Genomic DNA, 9171 nt, shown 5'->3' with positions numbered 1-9171 from the left:
GTTTTAAATGTGAGGGACAAAAAGAATATTTTTACGAAATGTGACGGATGAAACATGTCATTTTCCCTATCATTAATAATTCTAACTTCTACTTATTGTTAATGTAATTGAGCACTTAATGGTCACACAGGTCAAGAGGTTTTTATGCAAGATTAAAAGATATTCAAGTAAGAACTTGAATGATAAGTTTGCAAAACTTGAAGTTTAATTTGTAAAACAAATTAAGCTTGAGAAACTTATGTTGCAAATATGAATAAGTCTTCCAAAACAAGAGTTGTATTAGAAACTGGTTTCTTAGTCCTTATGAAAACACTATTAGAGTTTTCAATAGGATTTAGAAACATATTTGTCTATGTGTATGTGTCTATATCCCATTGATGAAAGTTAGTAATGTAACGATCGAACCCGATCCTATTAAAAATAGGGGAATTGACCACTTGCTTGGTTCTTACTAAGGCTTAACAAGGTAAAATCATAAAATGCATACATTATAAAAATCCTTAAATTTTCACAGTTTTCAATTTTTCAATAATACAATAAAACTTATACAAAATTCAAGACAATAATATAAGTTTGACCATAATATAAAACTAAATCTCCAATCAAGTTCACATGTATCCAATCCCGAGCTTTTGATGGTCTTTCATATGACCATCGTCTTGATAGTTTATCCAGTTTTGGAAACATTTTTTTTAATAAAACTTGATGAGCTAATGTCCAATGAGATTTATAAAAAAGACATTTAATAAAAATATTAACGAACTATTTATAAAATACTGATAAAAATTCAAAATTTATCTATCAAATATTTTTCAAAAAGTATCAAAATTTTCAAACATCTTTAATAAAATCAAAGATCAAGTAATAACACATTTATAAATTATACACAATTATCAAGTGGTAACACATTTATAAATTACATATAAACTCGTCATTTGTAAGCCGGATGTGCACATTGCCAATATCATACTAATCACCATCAATACCTTCAACAACATAAGCACTAATACCATCAATAATTGTAGGAGGAGTTGCTTTGTTGGTATCATCAGTACCTACAAGTGGTAGGATGCTAAACAACATTAACAGCTAAGGCGTCAAGTAGCTCAATATTTATATCATCAATGTTCTCCAACTCAACAACTTTAACACTAAATGTGTTGTTGCTTTTTGTATTTGCAATCACTTTGTAGAGTCCCTCCTTGACAATATCATATTAAAAAATTTCATGGAAAAATGGTATAAATTTTGTTTCAATAGAGCATGTAACACAATTTTTTAACCAGATACAGTAGTATTATACAGATAGGACATCCATGTTGTCCATTAGCACTAAATTGCTATCCCCTCCCATCAGTAACCTTTTACAATCTATTTTTATATGTAGCCAACTCTTTGTATAATATTTTTTGGCTCTCCAACAGGGTCTTCTTCCTACTTTTTTAGTCTCCAAACCTTCTTGAAATTTCTTTTGAAGAGATTGATATTTGGAAGTTTCAATTTTGAATTTAACTCAATTCATTTTAGAAAATTATGAATTGCAAACACAACTAATGATAAAATAGAATTATGAATCAAAGAAGATGATTTTGATTAACACACTAACAAAAATTAGGCAGATTCAATTGCAGAAATCTGACTCCCTCTCTTCATTTTCAAAAATTTTGGCCAATTTTATTTTGCAATATTGTTTATTGAGCCATAATTAAAAACATTTCTAACTATTTTCAATTGGTTATTTATCACCTTATTCATCCAAAACAATTAGCCTTCATAAAAGGCAGACTCGTATGTGAAAATGTTCTCCTTTGCAATGAATTAATCTACAACTATCATATTTTGAAATACCTGCCTTGTATGGCTAACAAAGTAGACCTTCACAAAGCATTGAATTTAGTTTATTAGGATTTCTTTTTAGCTTTATTATCTACTCTAAATTTTCTAAAAAAAAAAACCTATATGGATTAGAGTTTGTATAGGTGGGATGAAATTCGCAATTATGGGTATGCTGATTTTGTAATTTACTTTGCATGTGCCTGGGGCAATAGGCAACCCTCCTATTTATTCATTCTTTTATTGCAAAATTTTTCTGACAATTTAGAAGATACTATTCTTAATCAAGAAATGCAGGTTTATCAATTTTACCTAGACCTAGGGTGATTCACCTCGCCTTTGTTGATGATTCTTCTTGTTTTTATGGGCAACTATCTAGTGAGAAATCATATTGCAACATATTCTCTCCTTATTTAGTAATGACTTTAGATTTGTTTGCTAATCTATATAAATCTCCTATTTGTTATTGAAACACTATAGTCCAAATTAGGCCAACATCCCTAAAAACTACAAATTTTTGGAAAAAGGTTTTGAACTCTCTTACTCTCTTCAAGGCTTATGATAGAGCACTATTAATCATTATTGAATTCTAGAAATAAAAGAATTTGTAGTTGGGAAGCTCATTACTTATCCTATACTAGTAGATTATAGGTAATGAAACTCATTCTTACTTGCAATTTAGCATATTGGTTCAATATTTTTCTCATACCAGCTTCTCTCCATCATCAAATTGAACAATGCTTCAATCATTTTTTCAAATAGGAAATATATCAAATTATACTTCTAGTATACTTAGTTGGGATAACTTGAATTTTTCCTTAAAGGAAGAAAGGTTGACAAGATGGTTCTAGAAATAATCTTGACTGATGAATCTATTTTAGTTATGCCAACTTCTCATCCATTCTCAGAGGCAACTAGAACTATTTTGAAAATTAGAACAATGTCTTCTTAAAATGGCACCATATTATTTCATATGGAGTTGAAACATATCTTGGATTAGTGTTAGAATGGAGTTGATTTGGAATACTTTTGGCTTTGCTATTCTTTGTTTGATTAAGAAAAGTAAATTCAAAGTCTAAAATTATCGAATGTGAGCTTGCCAACCTCCCGAGATTCTTCTTTCCATCTCTTAATTCTTTTTAACAACACTTGCATAGCATTCCCCAACCTTTTACAAGTAGACAATGATCTAATGATTTAGTGAGTCTCATTTTATGGAAGATAAGCAATTATATTTTATTAAGAATATAACTCATCATATATTCAATCTCACATTTAATACATTAATGGGTAATTTTGTACACAAAGTATTAGTGCTCACAATCACTTAACAATCTATTGTTACTCTTTAAACCTCATTATCTAATGGCAATGCTAGAATAAAGATAGGGTTCATATTGCTAGTGATTGTAGATAAATGATTTTAATTCCATTTCTAATACACATTTTATTCACTAAGTCTCTTAGCAAAAAGTTAGTCAACAGATCAGCTAAATTATTGTATGTTCTTACATATACAATATCATAATGCAATCTCTTAGCATTTGTTTAATATACTCATGTTTTAGATTATTATGTCTAGATTTACTATTGTACACTTTGTTTAAGACTCTAGACAAAGTGACCTTGTGACAGCCCTACCTTCCCCTAAGGCGAACCAAAGAGGTTAGCGGACTGCCTGCCCAGCTCTCGCCAGGACTAACGGTGCAGTATAAAGCGATCTATCACGTTTGAAACTTGTAACGCGCGCAACAAGGCAAAAGGGCAAAATATCCCAAAATAAAAGAAACGAACTCCAGAGTCGGCCATGAATAGTAACCGACCCGTCCGAAACCCAACCAAGCATCGAAAAACATATACAACATAACATTAGCCATTTACAAGCCACAACGGCAAGCCAAAACCATTCACTAAGGAAGTACACATTCGATTTGCCTATCAAAAGGAAATGAACCCGTTATACATTAGGGTTTCACTTCAAGAGCAATACAAAAGACATTTACATGCTCAATTCGGCAATTGACTATCCAACCCATTCTAAAAAGTAATTATCACCCTGTAAGGAAAACAAATAACACGGAATGAGCTAAAGCCCAGTGGTATACCACCCAATAAGCAATCAAAGTCATATAAGAATGAACTTTCATTTAAAGTGCACAAATGAGCAATGAAGCAAAACGGTAAAAGGATACGGTCGGCTCTCAAGAGCCCATTTCCACGCTTGCAATCTTGATCCAACCTCATTGACTCTCCGTCAATGTTAAAAGTACCAAACCGTAGACCACCCTTTACTTCCAATCCTTCCACCTAACATACCCCAACCGGGCCCGCACTCCATTTCAGTAGCTTTTGGTAATACTCGAGTTTACCGGAATCAAGGGTCTCATTACCACAAGGTTCCCCAGTACAGTCCCCGTGGCATGATAATTTTCACGACCAAGCCCTCGCTGGCTCGATCCAATTAACTACCATACGGGGTTGAGCTCATAAATGCAGTAAAGCCATTGGATACTCGTCCAACGACATCAAATCAGTTTCCATGAATGGAATGCAGTATCTCATATATCCAGTGCAGTATTTCAGTAAAACAGTCAATAGCCATGAATAAAATCACAAGGGGTGAGGGCGATCAAGTACACCCTCACCTCAATCATTTCCAATAACCAAGTAAGCCTTCAAGGCATCAAATACACATAGCACAAAGCCACATTATAACAAGTAAGTGAGTAGTATACTCACCAAGTAAGAAAATGGTGTTTCATACACCACGGTCACCAAGACGTCGTGAGCTACCGTCACGCCCTAGAATCACGCAACAAATGCAATGAGACTCGATAACGAGTCATATAGCAATGCTAAACACAACCCCAATAGGGTTTCATATGCATAAATGAGCATAATAGCAAACCAGAAATTAGAAAATGGCCTTAGCCTTGGCCCCAAATAAAAAACTGTTTTGCCTTTATTATGCGGTAATGGTGTAAAATTCTCTACGGTTATCGGATGGGGGTGTAAGACCCACCGTTTCGAAGCTATGAAACAGGGCTACAACAATGTAGAAGGTCACTCAATCCAATTCCTAGCTTAACTAGGTCGAAAATGCCAAATACTAACCCAGAATTCCTAAAACAGGTTCGTAAAACACAAAAAACTGTAATCGGTATATCTCAGTCCATACAAGTCCAAATGCCGAAATTCCAAAGGCATAAGTTAGCTAAGGCGTCCAACTACATTTCATCAGAAGACACCAACTTCAAAATCCAAACCAATTCCAGTCAAAATATCCAATTACTATCGCAGTTTTCGCATTCTGATCAAAGCAGAACAGCTACAGTAAAAACGGCATAACTCACTCTACACTCATCCAAATGACCTGAAATTTTACAGGCACCTCAAACACATCAATACCTACAACTTTCATGTTTTGAGCAAAGTCTAATTCGGCCTCTAACCCAGTGATCTAAAACCGGACAGAATTGGGGTTCAAGAACCCTAACTTTTCAAATTTCACACCAAATCCAAAATTGATTGTATTTAACCACATTTCACATCCACTAGAGCCATTTTAGTCCATTGCAAATCATCATACAAGCCCCCAACATCAAGATCATATTAAACCAGAAAAAATCCCAATAAAATAAAAACTTCACCAAAACAATTCAAACCAAGATAAAAACCAGAATTTTAGCACTCTTATCACTAATAAGCACAACATAAGCATCATTAGGTGTAGTAGGGTGTTTCAAGCTTCACTTACCAAGAACCAAGAGAGAAGAAGATGTTGGGCACCTTAATCCTTCAAACAAAGTTCACCAAACAACTTACTAGCTCTAGAAGGAAGAATTTTATGGAGTGAAATGGATGGAAGCAAATGTTTTTGGTTGATTTGCACCAAGTAGAAGCTTGAAAATTGAAGAAATCTCCTTCCTTTCTTGCTCAAGGTGGCCGGCCAACAAGGAGAGAAAAATGGTGAATTTTGTGCAATTTTTGGATATTTAACCTTTGGTCAAAAAAGTCAAAATTGTGAATAGTAATTCTTAAAAGGCATCCAATAAGAAGGTGACACTTGTCACCTTCATAAATGCATTCTTATCTTTCTTTCCTCTCTCACATCAATCACTTCACACACCCTACTTATCTCTTAACACCCGATAAATTTTACACAGTATCCGGAATTTAACCTAATTGGCCGAATTTTTCCGAACTTTTCGCACTAGTGGGTCCCACGTCCACTATTTACTCTTAACTTCCTAAAATTTCTCCAATGCTAGAAAAATCATTTTAAAACTATAATTGCTCATAAAATTCACCAGGAAATTATTTCTAAGCCAGAAAATGCAGAAAACATGCAATTAAGGGGACATAAACCCTAGGAAAAATATTAGGGTTTTACGGGTTCTCACACTCTCTCCCCCTTAAAAGAATTTCGTCCTCGAAATTTCAACGCATATACATCCGGTCAAGATATCGCTCAGAAACCAATCAAGCATTAGAATTCAATCTAATCCAACTTGTATTCACCCGGTTCCATAAGTTTCCTCAAAGTCAGTCAAATACTAAGAATCATTCTAATCTCATTTATCGTATTTCCATGATCCAGTAAAGCATGGCTTATCAAATAATCACTTATCATATTCAAGTACTAAATATCATGCCAATCCAACTTATCAAATAGTCATGATCCAATAGGGAGTTAAACGCGTAACCAGATAAAACAGGCAAAAGGCTTGAAGTCGGACGTAAAGTCCCAGGTATTTGAAAGAAATTCAGGATATAGCAAAGCTTTAGATCGAAAATTCATCATTGGTGGTGCTGGACAACACAACAAGCTAGCACAACGGCTACGCTTCACCAAAGAATTTCAGTTCAGTAAGTCGGCCCTGGTGGTGCTGGACAACACAACAAGCTAGCTCAACGGCTATACTTCACCAAAAGCCTCAGTTCAAGTATTTGTCCCAGGCGGTGCTGGACAACACAACAGGCATGCCTCGCCAGAGAGGTTCAGTTCAACCGTCACCGAAGAGTAGTAGCCGGTTTACAATCACACCAGTACGAATAAGTTCAAGAGTAGGGTCAAAGCAGAGCCAAATACTTCAGGTTCACGGTGCATGTGCACGAATAAGAGCATAAGTTCAAGTTCAAGTTCAACTTCAAGGATCATGAGTACGAGTAAGAACACACTGGTCTAGCCTCTGTCCAGCAATTCACATTCTTAAGCAGTCACAAATTCAAGTCCACATTAGGTATGTAAGGCCACACTAGCCTAAACAGGTTCAAATCTCAAGTAAGCTCAGTCTAATCGATTTCAGGTAGTTCAAGGTTTCTCACCAAACCAACGAAATACTTTCGGAGTTCAAATTTCCTAAGATAGAAATATGGTCACAGAACCAATCGTAATATATGTTGAGCACAAGAAAATCTTACCAAGGTCCCGACTAGGTTAAACCATTATCCCTTGGTAAATCTAACCTTCTGGTTTATTCTCAATTCATATTCAGCACTGGGGACCCATTAAATTATATGAAACTGTCCATCAATTTGTCTCACAAGTACAGGATTGTCTAAGCCCTCGGCCACGGTCCCCTTTTCTCATTCCTGCTGCTCTACTTAATAGAAGTCTATAAGCACAGGAAAAACATAAGAAAAGCATCATTAGGCATAAAGAGCTTAATGCATATACAAAGTCCACAAATGTTTATAAGCAGGACATGATTCTTTACAGGTATCAAAAATTATAGCACGGATTAAAAGTCACAAAATAAGGCCAATACGTTATATATTGCATATAGGCAATTAAGTGCCACAAAATATAGTAATATATACAAGCAGGATACAAAAGGCCTCACAGCGTGCACCACCCTTCCTAGGGCTATAGCTAAACCAAAAATCCAATCAATCCATAACACAAGCTGGAACCAAGATTATCCATTCGAAGTTCAAAATCTTTAATAAACAAGCCACCAGTCAGAACACCATCATCTCCAAAATCAACCAGTCTTAGGGTTTTGTAATTAAAGTTTCAAGCTCCAAGTTCAAATCCAAGAAACAAATACAACTTGCTAACTTACATGTCAAATGGAAACCAAGTCAAATAGGCTCACTAACTTCGTACTCTTGAATACAATCATTCTATATCTCAAAGTCCCTCAATCCGTATACTTAAAGATAAGCTTACCCTTCTAGAAAGTCAAGAATTTGAAACCATAAGTAAAGTATATAAAGTAATCCGAAACTTATCAAGTTCAGGATTTTCATTATAATTACAATAGCTCACCATCCTTTCAAAAACTCAAGATATATTTGTTTTCATGTAAAGCATAGAAAAATTCAAGTGCGAAAAGATACAATCAAGGGAAAAACTTAGTTTATAAACTTTTAACATTAACCACCCATCATATACAAAATTCAACAACTCATCAGTTATTCACAAATTTTCAACTTTGAACTTCAAGTCAAATTCACATTTTGACTAAAATCGGCAAATTATACATACTTAAAACGTATATATCTTATTTCCAATCATCGCTTGCAAATAAAACTAGTACCTCCTAGTTTTTCTTTAAAATTCCAAAGCATAATTTCTTTAGAAGGTATGTGGGCGGAAAATGCATTTTACTCCTTTGGTACCTTTTATCTCAGTTCAAAATCATTACACATAAAACTTGACTATCACATCTCACCTTTTATCCATGGCCATGGCCAGTACTAGGAATCACCTCAATTCCTTCCACACTTACAAACATAATAGAATTCAAATTCGTCCAATCTTTCACTAGTCATCTAATTCCTCAATTTTTTCCTACAAGTCCCAAATAAGGAATTTTCAAACAATCAATTTCTTTGTCCCACTAGGATACAATAGCTCCTCGTTCACATAATATTCAAATTAATCTCACAGTCAGGCATCCTAAACTTCAAACTTAGGATACACTACAGAGATCTGAAACCTAGGCTCTGATACCACTTGTGACAGCCCCACCTTCCCCTAAGGCGAACCAAAGAGGTTAGCGGACTGCCTGCCCAGCTCTCGCCAGGACTAACGGTGCAGTATAAAGCGATCTATCACGTTTGAAACTTGTAACGCGCGCAACAAGGCAAAAGGGCAAAATATCCCAAAATAAAAGAAACGAACTCCAGAGTCGGCCATGAATAGTAACCGACCCGTCCGAAACCCAACCAAGCATCGAAAAACATATACAACATAACATTAGCCATTTACAAGCCACAACGGCAAGCCAAAACCATTCACTAAGGAAGTACACATTCGATTTGCCTATCAAAAGGAAATGAACCCGTTATACATTAGGGTTTCACTTCAAGAGCAATACAAAAGACATT

The sequence above is a fragment of the Coffea arabica genome, chromosome 7c (assembly GCF_036785885.1).
Source record: "Coffea arabica cultivar ET-39 chromosome 7c, Coffea Arabica ET-39 HiFi, whole genome shotgun sequence".
NCBI lineage: Eukaryota > Viridiplantae > Streptophyta > Magnoliopsida > Gentianales > Rubiaceae > Coffea > Coffea arabica.
The sequence above is the reverse complement of the archived record's forward strand: the minus strand, read 5'-3'. Positions refer to the sequence as shown.